This window comes from Canis lupus, chromosome 23 (genome assembly GCF_011100685.1).
Source record: "Canis lupus familiaris isolate Mischka breed German Shepherd chromosome 23, alternate assembly UU_Cfam_GSD_1.0, whole genome shotgun sequence".
Taxonomy (NCBI): Eukaryota; Metazoa; Chordata; class Mammalia; order Carnivora; family Canidae; genus Canis; species Canis lupus.
The window spans coordinates 21054951-21070076 of NC_049244.1; the positions used below are offsets into that span (position 1 = coordinate 21054951).

Below are 15126 nucleotides of genomic sequence, written 5' to 3' on the forward strand. Positions count from 1 at the left end.
ATAAGTTGGAGAAATGAGGATGGCCAGGAGTTGGAGGAAGCTGAGTCATTTCCTCTTTCCCCTGCGTAAAGCAGAAAATGCAGGAGGGTAAGTGGTGGAACTTTCTGTTCCTTTTATGCCTTGTTCTTTCAAAGTGAAAGTCAAGTTCATTATTTCCAAGTGATTAATATTGTAAGCTCAAAGGGGCTTGGTCACATTCTCTGAATGAATAACTGAGGTCATGCATTTAGGAAGTGTAGAGCACTCTCAGAGCAGACAGGTACCTCTTGCCATATAAAAACAGTGCTGTCTCGGCGGGGAGGAGGCTGCTTCAAGATGAAGGTGAACATCTCTTTCCCAGCTATTGGCTGCCAGAAACTCATTGAAGTGGACGATGGATACAAACCTCATACCTGTTATGAGAAGCATATGGCCACAGACGCTGCTGCTGCTGCTCTGGGTGAAGAATGGAAGGGTTACATGGCCTGAATCAGTGGTGGCGATGACAGGGTAGGCTTCCCCATGAAGCAGGCGGTCCAGACCCACAGCTGTGTCCACCTGCTGCTGAGTGAGGGGTGCTCCTGCTACAGACCAGGGAGGACCAGAGAAAGAAAGTGCAGAGCTGTTCAGGGTTGCCTTGTGGATGCCAGTCTCAGTGCTCTCAACTTGGTCATTGTGAAAAAGGGGAGAAGGACCTTCCTGGCTTACTAATACTACTACGCCTCCTCACTGGGAGTCCAAAAGAGCTAGGAGAATCCACAAACTCTTCAGTCTCTCTAAGGACGATGCCCACCAGTATGTTGTGAGCAAGCCCCTAAATAAAGAAGGTGAGTAACCTAGAACCAAAGCAGCCAAGACTCGGCATCTTGTTACTCCATACATCTTCCAACACAAACATCGGCGTATGGCTCTGAAGAAACAGCGTACTACGGCAAATAAGAGGCTGCAGAGTAGGCTAAACGTTTGGCCTTGAGAATGAAGGAAGCTAAAGAAAAATACCAGGAACAGATGGCTGAGAGGTGGAGGCTGTCCGCTCTGAGAACTTCTACCTCTAAGTCTGAGTCCAGTCAAGGATGAGATTTTCTAAGTTTAACAAATAAGATCAGACATTAAAAATGTGTCTTCCTGGGTTTCTCGCTGTCAGCCAGGAAATTTTTCACATTGTTCCTCTGGATTTATATGATTCACTGAACTAAGTTAGCTAGAGCTTTCATTTGTAGAGAATTGATTGCAGATTGATTCACAACCATAATTCTTTTAAGGCAACCACTTAACAATGAGTCACAAAGTTGGCTTTTATAGGTGTCTGTATCTCTAGCTCACTCATTGCTGAGCAGTGCTATTTCTTCGTAGAAACAGTTCACTTTGAGGTTATGGGGACTTTATCCAACAATTGATAGTGGTTTGTGTTTATAAACAACTCCAAAATTGTTTGAGTCCAGCCGCTGCAGAGTGAGGGAAAAATTAGTGAGGACTATGTGTATAGTTTGTCCCAGGGAAGACAGGAAAATTTTTCCTGGAGATGACTGATTTCAGAATCATTTGGTCACAAACCCCAGTGGCTGAAGGATTTTTTTTACCTTTGGGTTTATTATTATTCACACATATTGGATCATCTTTCAGATAATATGAAGTTGTTCCCTGATTTGAGGGTGAAGTCTAGGGAAAGTCATTATCTTTGTTCTAGGAAAGAAGCTTCAGGAGGGTGTACAATTCACCTGCCTCCTGAATTGGAGCTTGGTCCAGAATGAATGTGGCAGTGGGTTGGGGATTTCCTGGGAATTTCTTTGCTTTGCTTGAGATGTGCCAGAGATGTACAACCCTGTTCTTTGTTTTCTATTCTCTATTATATCCAGAGAACATTTAACTCTCTGTTTGAAGAAGGCTAAGGCTGGATTATTTTTGCCTGAAGATTATTGACTTTGTGAGTTATCAGGGGGTAAATTTTACAACACTTTTCCTGAATATAAATGTTATATATACCTTGCAAGTGTGTTTTTATATATGCATACATGCATATGTATATACATATATAGTGTTTCAAAGCTAAATTCCATATTTTTATATTATCTATTTCTTTATTGTCAGTGCCTTTATGAAGTCAATAATTTTGACTTTATTACTATTACTTAATAGAAACAAAGGCAGGAAACAAAATCATCTTTTAAAAATATTTTAAATGACAAACTCTTATCTCCTAGCATCTGTGTAATTTTCTCAATAATCATGATTTCTTATCTCCTAGCATCTGTGTAATTTTCTCAATAATCGTGGATCGTAATGACCCAGTAGTTTGCAGAATATTTCCACCCACATATGTGTTCAGGTACTATATATGTATATATATATACATATATATTTGAAAAATCACTTGATTTGATTCTATCACATAATATCCAAAAGACTTGGGACACCTGGGTGGCTCAGCAGTTGCTGAGCCGAAAGCAGGGTGTGATCCCAGGGTCCTAGGATCGAGTCCCACATTGCGCCCCCTGCGAGGAGCCCATTTCTCCTTCTGCCTATGTCTCTACTTCTCTCTGTCTCTCATGAATAAACAAATAAATCTTAAAAAAAAATCCAAAAGTCTTAATTTGTCATGTGTTCCCAGTCCTACTGTTAGTAAAGAGCTCCTGTAATTGCAGGGTTGCTAAAGGAAGAATGGTAGTTTAGGTCACTAGTTTTCAAATTCATTCATTCACTTGTTTTGTCTGTTTCTTTGTTCATTCATTCAGTAGGAGGGAGAAAATAAAATTATATATATGAATACAGACACACACATACACACTCACACACATATATAATTTAAGGGAGATTGAATTTGCCAGCTCACTGCAGTCTTCTGATGTGTGTTAGGGTGCTTGGTGGTGGATGGGGTGTAGGGGATAAGGAGATTTTCATAGAAAGGTAAGAGAGAGAAGAATCAATATTTGGGGGCAGCTTTGGAGTTTGGAGAAAGGATTTTAGGAAATGTTGCTATGGGTCTGTGTTGGCTACCCTTTGGCATTCTTGTAGAGATACCATTAGATATCTATTTTTGGCTACTGGGAAGGGTTTCCTGGAACAAGAGCCTGCACAGAGAGTGAATGTGTGTGCTAGATGCTGATGATACAATGGTGGCCATAAAGCACATGCTCTCTGCTCTCATGAACTTACATACTAGCAGAGGAGCTGGCATGAATCAATATCCATCAAATATCATCATTCATTCATTTATCAATTATTATTTTTAAAAAAGATTCTATTTTTTTATTTGAGAGAGAGAGAGAGAGAGAGATAGTGAGAGAGATGGCAAGAGAGAGCATGAGCAGGGGAGAGAGGGAGAAGCAGACTCCCCACTGAGCAGAGAGCCTGACAAGAGGCTCAATCCCAGGACTCTGGGATCATGACCTGAGCTGAAGGTAGATGCTTAACCACCTGAGCCACCCAGGCACCCCCATCAACTATTTTTTTAAAGCACCTATACAATGTTCCAGGCACTGTTTTAGGTCCTTGGGATTCTGATTCATCAGTAAAACAAGAAACAAGACAATACTATTCCTGCATGTGGTGGCTTTATAATTTGCCAACCTATCTTTTTTTTTTTTGGCCTTGAATAGAAAACTATTTATTTGGGGAGAGTTTTAGTTTTTTGTTGTTGCTGTTTTGTTTTGCTTTTCTTTTTTAACATTAAAAAATTTTTTTTGGTTTTTATTGAAGTTCGATTTGCCAACATATAACACCCAGTGCTCATCCCATCAAGTCCCCTCAGTGCCCATCACTCAGTTACCCCATTCCCCCTCCGCAACCCTTTGTTTGTTTCCCAGAGTTAGGAATCTCTCATGGTTTATCTCCCTTTAATTTTTCCCACTCAGTTTCCCTCCTTTCCCTTATTTCCCTTTCACTATTTCTTATATTCCATGTATGAGTGAAACCCTATGATGATTTTCCTTCTCCAATGGACTATACAAATCAAAACCACAATGAGATACCACCTCACATCAATGAGAATAGCGAAAATTAACAAGACGGGAAACAACACATGTTGGAGAGGATGTGGAGAAGGGGGAACCCTCTTGCACTGTTGGTGGGAATGTAAACTGGTGCAGACACTGGAAAACAGTGTGGAGATTCCTCAAGAAGTTAAAAATAGAGCTACCCTATGACCCAGCAATTGCACTACTAAGTATTTACCCCAAAGATACTGATGTAGTGAAATGCCAGGACACCTACATCCCAATGTTCATAGCAGCAATGTCCACATAGCAGCAGTTGTCCTTCCAAACTGTGGAAGGAGCCACGATGTCCTTTGACAGATGAATGAATAAAGAAGATGTGGTCTATATATACAATGGAATATTACTCATTCCTCAGAAAGGGCAAATATCTACTATTTGCTTCGACATGGATGGAACTGGAGGGTATTATGCTGAGTGAAATACATCAATCAGAAGACAATCATCATATGGTTTCACTCATATGTGCCAACCTATCTAGGCCAGAACTACATTTCCCAGAATTTTCTCTGGGTTAGGCATGGGCATAGGAGAAATATGCATAATATCTGAAAAGCAGGAGTGAAGCTGCAGTCATTAACCTCTGAAGGACATTGCAGGGCTCCAGGCACTGCTGTAGCTCATGCATGTTGGAGCTCATCTGCTGCATCACCTTCCTAGCGTGCTAGTGGACGACCTCTGGGTCCTGCTGGGTATCCTCCTCCTGCTTCTCTGTGGCCTGAGCCCAATGTGGTGCAACTTATGGCAAGTGGGCCCACTTCTCCTGCAGATTCCTACAGCACTGAGTTTGAGTCAGTGAGTGACAGATGTAGGTTCAGTTTGCATGTATTTGCCTCCTTGTGAATTCCACGTTGCCCCCATTCTCATGCACATCCAGGATTTTCTCCTGAATCAGTGACTCGTGGTGACTCCAGGATCCAACCAGAAGGAGAGGCAGTAGTTTACACAGTTGCCCCACTTGCTTTCACAACTGCCTAACAACAAATCCCTAGAATAAATCCCATTCTCTATTTCTTGTAGTGGTTCTGCTGCTCTGATTGAACCCTGACAGATACTCTGTACTTGTTCACTTTACATTCTGGGTAGACAGTAAATGGCTTAATAAATAAATTGTAAAGTATGCTTAAGAGTGAAAGGTACTATGGAAAGAAAATCAGAGAAGGGAACTGGAGAGGGAAAGAGTAAGGGTGATATAGGGTACCGTGGGGGTGGGGGTAAGGAGGCAGGTGCTCTATTAAATAGGGCATCCCAGTGAACCTTATTGAGAAGGTAAGATTTGTACAAAGGCTTGAACAAGGTGAGGGGGTAGCCAAAGGAAAAGCTTGGAGGACAGAAGGGACATAGAACCCACTCCCTAAAGCAGGAGAGTGCCCGGAGCATTCCAGCAACTTCAGGGAGCCAGTGTGACTGGAAAGGAGAGAGAGGAGGAGGACAGGAAGATATCAGGCTAAAACTGCATCGGGGGTCTGATTTGTACAGCAGGGGTTGGCATATATCAGCATGCAGACCAAATCTAGCCCCTCTGCTTGTTTTTGTACATCATCTTATTGGCAAATGGCCATGCTTGTTCATTTACACATCATCTAAGGCTGCTTTCTGGCTACCACTGCAGAGTTGAATAGTTGTGACAGAGACCATATGGCCTACACAGCCTGAAATATTTACTAAAAAATTGCTGACCCCTGATGTAGCAGCTCAGAGATTTTGGCTTTTACTCTTAATGAAATGGGACCCATCTCTGGGTTGTGGGCAAAGGAGGACCACGTTCTGGTTTATCTTATACAAGAATCATTCATATTGCTATATTGAAAGCAGATTGAGGGTAGAAGCAGGGAGACCCACTAGGAAGCTCTCATGACATCCAAGCAGGAGAGGATGCTGGCTTGGGCCAGAATGGCAGTGGGGGAGGTAGTCAGATTCTGATTCTCTTTTGGAGCTTAAGCCAAACTGACAGAATGGATTTGGGTGTGGGAAAGTAAGGGAGTCAACAAATGTACAATTATAACCTATCATAAGTGCTAGTATGAAAGGTTTCCTCAGAGGTGCCTCAGGGACCAGTGGGATGGGAGCAATGCCAATCTCCCCACCCAATGGAGCAGGGCTGCTTTGTCTGTTTTGTGTATTGGGCTTTCCACTAATAGGGTTGTTCTCAACCTTGGCTGCATGTTAGAATCATCTGGGGAGTTTTACAAGGTACTGATGCGTGGGTCCCACCCCCAAATTCTTATTTAATTGGTTTGAGTTTTGAACTGAGCATTAGGATTCATAAAAGCTCCCCAGATGATTCTTTCATCAGGCATAGTTGAGAACCACTGCTCTAATATTTTCTTTGAATAACCTTCCCATGCCTTCAGATGATGGAAAAGGACTGGTTTGGGACCTAGGAGTGTGTGGTGGAATTTGTCTTTTTAATTTTCATCTTTTTAGCACTTAGCACATTCATAATACCACCTTAATTTCCTTGGAAGGAATTTCTTCTCCCACTTGTTCATAGCCCTGGTAGAAACAGTGCCTGTCTCCCTCTGATCAAAGTGAACTTCCTGGATCTCTTCTCTCCCTTTTGTGAAGCAGCCAAATGGCAGCTGTTTGACTTGAATCCAACCAGTTGGACACATGGGTATCAGAGGTGGTTGCAGGTGATTTGTTGCAGCACTGACCAAAATGCTAGCACAGTACTGTCTAGGATTTTCCACCATGAAATGATTGCTAAGTTTTCTTCCCAGCATCTTGACCCTCAGAGCTCCCTTGGTTCTTTCAATCCATTCCCAAGCCTGATGCCCTGGTCTCTGGTACCCTGTCATTCTCCTTCCCACTACCTTATATCATGTTGATAAATTCCCTATTGCTTAAGTTAGTTTTTGCTTGTAGTCAGGAACCTTATGGGTACAGAATGCCTGGGTGGCATTCTTTGCTCTATTTGTATCATGACATTATTCCGCTCTATTCATTTGGCAACTGAACACTGTGATTTCTTTGTTGGAAAAGAGCAACAAGAATAACAATCTATTGAACTATGCTTACTCAATAGGGAACACACAAATATGAGTTGGTGCCAGGTCCTTTGGCAGTTATAATAATCATTTATAAAACTAGCATAGCTATCAATAATAACAACAATTTATTAATTATCTATTTCTCGAAAGTACAAGATTTGATTTAATATTTCTAAGATGCAAGTCTTTGGTTGAAATGCAATATATGAAAAATCATCAAAACGGTGAGCAAAACACGCTCCTAATCCTGGGGAGGAATATGTGTCAGTTTGGGCCCTGTAGCAAGTAGATACCAAGACAGAATTAGAAATGCATGAGGTTCCATGTAGGAAATATCTATGGAAGATAAGGGACAGAGGTCATAGGACCAGTTAGAATCTTCAGATCATGCTGCATGTGTGACACTTGTAGAAGGAGAAGGTGGAGGAAGAAGGATCTGGAGAAAAAACCTGAGATTGCAATGTAGCTCTGAGAAGGTCTAGATCAGGCTGGTGGGAAACTTCAGAGCAAAGATTGCCAGGGAGAGGAAGCTTGTGTTGGCCAGGAAGCCCTGGCTCTAGTGGTCCTGTGGTGCTCAGTCATTGGCTGGGAGCAACCTGGGAAGGGCCTGGCCTCAGTGTGAATGCTGGGACGGATCTCAGAGATATAGCTAAAGGTGGCCAACTAACCACATTCCTTGCAGCAAGTTCTCTCTTGAAAGATTTGAAGTGTGTACTTCCACAGAGATCACAGAAAACCATAGGAGGCAAGGGAGAATTTTTGCCTTTCAAAAATCGAATTTCTTCCCCTACCTGCCCTGACCATTATTCAAGACCACATGCTACGGAGTGAGAACCAAATAAATGCAAGGAAGTTTATTATAGTTTTTATGTGAGCTTTAGTAGGGAGTCTTTCAATCTGTTGTTTGAGGAGAGTGAATCATTATGAAAAAATAATGCTTTTTCTTTATCCTGGAATGGGTTAGAGGTGGGCTGCTGGGCAGAAAAGCAAGCATTAGGGTAAATGGGTAAGGGTAAACACATTTTGGGAGATTCTATCCATTCATTCTTACTCATTCACACTCTGTTCTTTCTGTTTTCTCTTTTTCTCATTCACCATCTTTTGCTCCTTCTCTATTGAATCTTTCCTATCACTATATAAACATATTCTTACAAAGTGTCCCCTTGTCTCAAATTCCTTCAAACCACCCTCCCATTATTCCACACCTATTCATGGCCAAACACGCCAGCTTTCTCATCTTTTGCACCACTCAGTCCTTACTCGGACCCCACCTTCACAGCCCCCTTAAACATTACAGTTGTCAGGGGCATCCATGACTTCCATGGAGCAAGATCAGTGGCTAGTTTTCCATTCTTGCCTTGTGTGACCTTAGTAGCACCCAACTTTTGACACCTCCTTGTTTTTGGAATGCTTAGCTTTCTTGGTTTCCCACTCTCCTGGTTTTTTTTCCCCCCTTTCTCTGGCTATTCCTTTTCTATATCATCAATTGACTCCTCCTCTTGAATCTAAATGTTGGACTTTGTCTGGATTTGGTCTGAACTGAGTTCTCTCTCTCTCCCTGTTCCTTGGTCAGGGTGCTATGGCCATTTTGGGCAAGGCAGTTCTTCCACAAAATGACCCTGAAAAGAGGAATTTATGCAAGGGGTTTATTAAGAAAGGCTTCCCAGGAAAAGTGGAAAGAGTATGGGGGAAGTAGGGTAGGGAAGGAAAGACACCAATACAGTGATATTTCAGACCAAATTCCAGCCTCAGTTTGATCTCCAGAGAAGCTCTAAGCATAAATTTTACCTTAAGGTTGTCCTGGCTTGAGACAGGGAGCTGGGTATTCATATTCCTACTTCTATCAGTCATTGGCTAAGGACTGCTCTGTGTGTGTATGTGCGTGTACACATGTATGTCAGGCACAAGTATTTGATACGAGTGGATCATATATGAACTCCCAAGCATTTTCAATTGCCTGTGTTGGCAGCCGGGGCAGTCCAGTAGCTCAAAAGAAATCACTGAAGAAAGATGCAGGCACCAGCTTTTGGAAAACCTCCCAGAGGCTGCGGGATGGATGCTCAGAGTGGTAAGGAGGATTCCAGGAGATCAGAGTGGAGTGGATACAGTATTGTTACAATTGGATATGGATGGAATGGGGTGTGTGGAGGCTGAGTGTAAGGAACAGAAGAAGGGAGGATGGGTCTGATCTGAATCCCATTCATAAGAGAGGCCCCTTACAGATCTGTTTTGTGGAAAATTCTCAGGTGAGTAGCTAAGAGAAGGCTATATATGAGTTACAATGTGTGCTCATATGTGCTGTGTTGGTAGAGGCCTGCTTCCAAACTGTGGGTCCAGAAATCACTGTCTGGGGTCAGCTATCCACCTGGTTTGTACTGAGGCCTGGACTCCAAATGCCCTTCATTGTACATTTCTTGTCTCCTCCTAGGACTGCTCCAAGCCTCTCCTGAACATAACAAGATCTCTTGTGGAGGGAGATGTAGGCATTCTCCATTAGGAATGAACAGGAATGTCTATATTGCTGTGTCTTTCAGAGTGAGTTTTATAATGAAGAAAACCACTAATTTGATAATTTTATTTATTTATTTATTTTTAAAAATTCTATTTATTTATTCATGAGAGACAGAGAGAGAGAGAGAGAGAGAGAGAGAGAGAGGCAGAGACACAGGCAGAGGAAGAAGCAGGTCCATGCAGGGAGTGTGATGTGGGACTCGATCCCGGGTCTCCAGGATCACACCTTGGGCTGAAGGCGGGCACTAAACCTCTAAGCCACCCAGGGATTCCCATTAATTTGATAATTTTAAAAGGACTGAAGAAATTTTCCTGTTAAAAGTTAGGAAATTGTTTAATAAACACACTTGTAACTTTTTTTAAAAAAAGATTTTCTTTATTTATTTGAGAGAGAAAGAGAGAGAAGAGGAAGAGAGAGAAGGAGAGGGAGAAGCAGACTCCCTGCTGAGCAGAGAGCTGTGCATGGCGCTTAATCCCAGGACTCTGAGATTACAACCTTAGCTAAAGGTAGACAACTGAATGAACCACCCAGGCGCCCCCAACATACTAGTAAGTTTTAAAGGAACATTGTATACAGACTGCATGTAGGTATGCTGTAAACTGGGAATTGTGGAAACTGGATGCTTCATTATGTGGAAATATTGAAAAATAGAGAATGCTAACATTCAATTCTAACACCCAAAGGCAACTGGTTTTAACATTTTGATTTATTTCTTTTAAATATTTTTCCATTTGTATTTTTCACATAATGCTTTTCCCATTTAATGTTATAATAGAAGGCCTTGTATATGCTATTGAATATTCTTGGAAAACATTATTTGGAGTTAACTACACAATGTGTACATACACATCTTGCTTTTTTCAACATTTTCCTGACTATTGGACCGAAGGTTTTTTATAATTCTTTTTTGTAAATACCACTGCAATGAATGATATCATAAAAATATGTGTGTGCCTAGATCAATGGAAAGGAATAGAGAACCCAGAAGTGGATCCTCAACTCTATGGTCAACTAATATTTGACAAAGCAGGAAAGAATATTCACTGGAAAAAGGACAGTCCTTTCAATAAGTGGTGTTGGGAAAATTGGACAGCCACATGTAGAAGAATGAAACTGGACAAATCTCTTACACCATACACAAAGATAAACTCAAAATGGTTCAGAGATCTAAATGTGAGACAAGAATCCATCAAAATACTAGAGAACACAGGCAACAACCTTTTTGAACTTGGCCACAGCACCTTCTTGCTAGACACATCTATGAAGGCAAGGGAAACAAAAGCAAAAATGAACTATTGGGATTTCATCAAGATAAAAAACTTCTGTATACTGAAGGAAATAATCAACAAAACTAAAAGACAACCTACAGGATGGGAGAAGATATTCGCAAATGACATATCAGATAAAGGGCTAGTATCCAAGATCTATAAAGAAGAAACAAACAATCCAGTCATGAAATGGGCAGAAGACATGAACAGAAATTTCTCCAAATAAGACGTACATGTGGCCAAAAAGCACGTGCATAAATGCTCCATATCACTTGCCATCAGGGAAATACAAATCAAAGCCACAAAGAGATACCATTTCACACAAGTGAGAATGGCGAAAATCAACAAGGCAGGAAACAACAAATGTTGTTGGAGAGGATGTGGAGAAAGGGGAACCCTCTTGTACTGTTGGTGGGAATGTGAGCTGGTACAGCCACTCTGGAAAACAGTGTGGAGGTTCCTCAAGAAGTTAAAAATAGAGCTACCCTATTACCCAGCAATTGCACTGCTGGGGATTTACCCCAAAGATACTGAGGTAGTGAAATGCCAGGACGCCTGCACCCCAATGCTCATAGCAACAATGTCCATAATAGCCAAACTATGGAAGGAGCCACAATGTCCTTCGACAGGTAAATGGATAAAGAAGATGTGGCCTATATATACAATGGAATATTACTCATCCCTCAGAAAGGACGAATATCTACCATTTGCTTCGACATGGATGGAACTAGAGGGTACTATGCTGAGTGAAGTAAGTCAATCAGAGAAGGAAAATCATCATATGGTTTCACTCATACATGGAATATAAGAAATAGTGAAAGGGATTATAAGGGAAAGGAGGGGAACCGAGTGGGGAAAAATTAGAGAGGGAGATAAACCATGAGAGACTCCTAACTCTGGGAAACAAACAAAGGGTTGAGGTGGGGGGATGGGGCAACTGAGTGACGGGCACTAAGGAGGGGACTTGATGGGATGAGCACTGGGTGTTATATGTTGGTAAATTGAATTTAAATTAAAAAAGTGTGTGTGTGTGTGTGTGTATGTGTGTGTTGAATGATTTTCCAAAATATTTTAGAGATTGTTGTCACTTAAAAATATGTCTGAGGTTTCTTTGATGACTCATTTCTTCAAGAGATGGCTCTTAATTCCCCTCCTCTTGAGTTTGAGCTGAACACTTAGTGACTCACTTCTACTGAATAGCCTAGGGCAGAAGTGATGGGTGTGACTTTGGACACTAGGTCATAATAGGCCAGGGACTTCTTCCTTGCTTTCTCTTGGCTCACTTGTCCCTGGGGAAGCTGATGACATGTGAGGATGGTGGTCAACTAATTCTGTGGAGAGGTCCATGCCTACAGGCTGCTCCAGGCTCTCCATTCCTACAGGCAAGGGAGTCATTGTGGAAATTAATCTTGTAGCTCAGACAAGCCTGCACAAGAATGCAGCCCTAGCCAACATATTGACTCCAACCTCATGAAAGACCCAGCTGGAGCTACCAAGATAAGCTACTTCTGAATCCCTAACTCACAGAATCTGTAAGATAAAAATGTCTGTTGTTTTTTGGGTAATTTTTAATGTAACAATAGATAACTAATATACGGCTCTTGATGTATTCAAATTGCCTTTCAAAAGGTTATACAAATTTATTCACTCATCAAAAATAGATAAGAATGGCTGTTTTACAATGCCCCCTTCAATTGAATTTTTATGACTAAAGAAAAAAATCTTTGCTAATGCAGAACTAAATTATTATAAGTTCTATGTTCTTTCATTCTGCTCAGTTTAAAATTAGAGTTGCAATAATTTCAATGTCACTTAATAAAAGTTTGAAGTAAAGAAACCATTAATATGAGAACTTTGGAAAATTCACAACACTGATTTAAGTCATTGCCCTTTATTGAGAGAGGATAAGAAAGAGTAGAAAATATTTATATGTCATTTATCATAATATTTAAGTTAATCTTATGGTTATTCTTTATCTTATCATAATAAACCTGAGCTTCTGTTGAAAATAGGTTTAGCAAGAATGGCAAAATATTTCCTGTAATCTTGAGAATTTTTCTTTAATATATACAAGGACTGGTGACCTGAAACTTTAACACTATTAATGTTTCTTAAATGTACTAGATTTTTTTGTGCTAGAGAACAGATCTTTTACTTAAAATCTTTTATTTCTTAAAGAACATGCATCTGCTCCTCAACCTTGTGATAATTAACTGACCATTACCTCACTAATCTGGTTACAGTGATCTCAAACAGCTTTTAGAAATCTTGGTATAGGGGAAGTATTTGTAAGTGTTTCCTTCTTATGTAAGTCATACACTAAAAATAATCATTGTAATATTATAATAGTATCAGCACTTAAAAATGAAATCTCAATATCTCTACATTTTTGACGAATTAAAAATAGAGAGGAGGTTTTTTATATTAAAACATCAGTACAATCTTGAATAAAATGTGTTTATAGGTTTTCAAATAGCCTCATACATGAGAATATGCACAGCCTTATTATTTGTGTTTTCTAAAGCTCATCCATTTCTTTTCATCATTATTTTGAATTTATAGAGCACTTGAAGCCCCTTCTGTGAGTGAAACTGGAGAGAGCACTATCATCCAGTCATTCACAGAAGCCTAAGCTGGCTGTAATACTGTCATGCTAACAGTACATGCTTAGTTGCTAATTGGATGTGTGGTGACACAGGCATGGAATAGTAGGAATTACAGAGTAGAAGGAAAAACATGAAACTGAAATGAAAAACAACTTATAATACCTATTAGCAGTATCATATTCATTTAAAACTCCTGGAAAACAAGGAAATTTATATTTCCTGAGTTTACTCCTATGTAAAGTAGTAATCAGGGAACTGCTGGAGAGGTCTTTTGTCTGTATTGATTTTTCTGGCTTTTAAGTACATAAATGAAATCCTCCAACTTCGAACTTCTACACCATATGGTTTTCATTCTGAATGTATAAATGGAAAGATAATACTTCGTGAAGTTACATGGAGTGGTTCACTGAAAGTATTATGTTAGGTGGCTGCCTTATTATTTTAAAATACATTTAAAATACATTTTATATACATATTTTTATTTTTAACTATAAATATTTTTATTTAAATATATTTTAAATGTGGCAATACTACTTCTTTACTCTGTAGTTTAGGAAGATGGTGTGTCATACCTTAAGCTTATAGAGTGGTATATACTAACTATGTCTCAAAAAAACTGGGAGAAAGAGTCGCTGTCACTATTCATTGTTTGGTAGAGAACTCATCTGGGATCTTTCCTCACAGGGTTGGCTTTGAACCATTCTACTTGCCTCCATCCTATTGCCTGTACTCCTGGACCCTTCTCTCTGGCGTATGTTTTGGACTCGACAGCCATCCAGTCCTGTACACAGCTCTTCCTGACATCTCCATTGCTCACCACTGATACCTGAGGCTAGTCCTGGGAACCTGGCAACTCCCATCTCTGCTGGCTGGGCCCTCAGCTCTCTAAAAGCTCACTCAACCAGAAAAGGGAATTGGATATTTGTAGAGACTGGTCCTCCTAGTCATGATAATTTAGGAAATAGTAGAAAGTTGCCAGGCATTGCCACTTCTATGAAGTGTCATCTCACACAATCATACATTTTAAGATTAAATAAAAAGAGAGAAATAATATGTTTGAAAAATTAGCTCAAAGTGGTAGTGCTTTCCTACTAAAAAGATTCTCCTATCAGTTTGGATGGCTTTGGAAAAAGAAGGAAAACAATACAGATCATCATGAAAACTATATTTCTTGTGGCAAGGGTTCACATTAGCTTTAATTCCATTTTTTTTGTAAGAAAAAAACCCAAAACTAGCATAATAGTCTTTTGTGTTATGGGTTAGTTTCTTTTTTTTATTTTTTAATAAATTTATTTTTTATTGGTGTTCAATTTACCAACATACAGAATAACGCCCAGTGCTCATCCCGTCAAGTGCCCTCCTCAGTGCCCATCACCCATTCACCCCCACCCCCCGCCCTCCTCCCCTTCCACCACCCCTAGTTCGTTTCCCAGAGTTAGGAGTCTCTCATGTTCTGTCTCCCTTTCTGATATTTCCCACACGTTTCTTCTCCCTTCCCTTATATTCCCTTTCACTATTATTTATATTCCCCAAATGAATGAGAACATATAATGTTTGTCCTTCTCCGATTGACTTACTTCACTCAGCATAATACCCTCCAGTTCCATCCATTTCTAAGCAAATGGTGGGTATTTGTTATTTCTAATGGCTGAGTAATATTCCATTGTATACATAAACCACATCTTCTTTATCCACTCATCTTTCGATGGACACCAAGGCTCCTTCCACAGTTTGGCTATTGTGGACATTGCTGCTATAAACGTCGGGGTGCAGGTG

The 15126-nt window shown here is 40.3% G+C and overlaps 1 pseudogene; it reads left to right on the top strand.

Annotated features, from left to right (window-relative positions):
- The first annotated feature begins 174 nt into the window (after window positions 1-174).
- On the top strand, window positions 175-2453 carry LOC106557596 (annotated as a pseudogene).
- Window positions 2454-15126: the final 12673 nt, after the last annotated feature.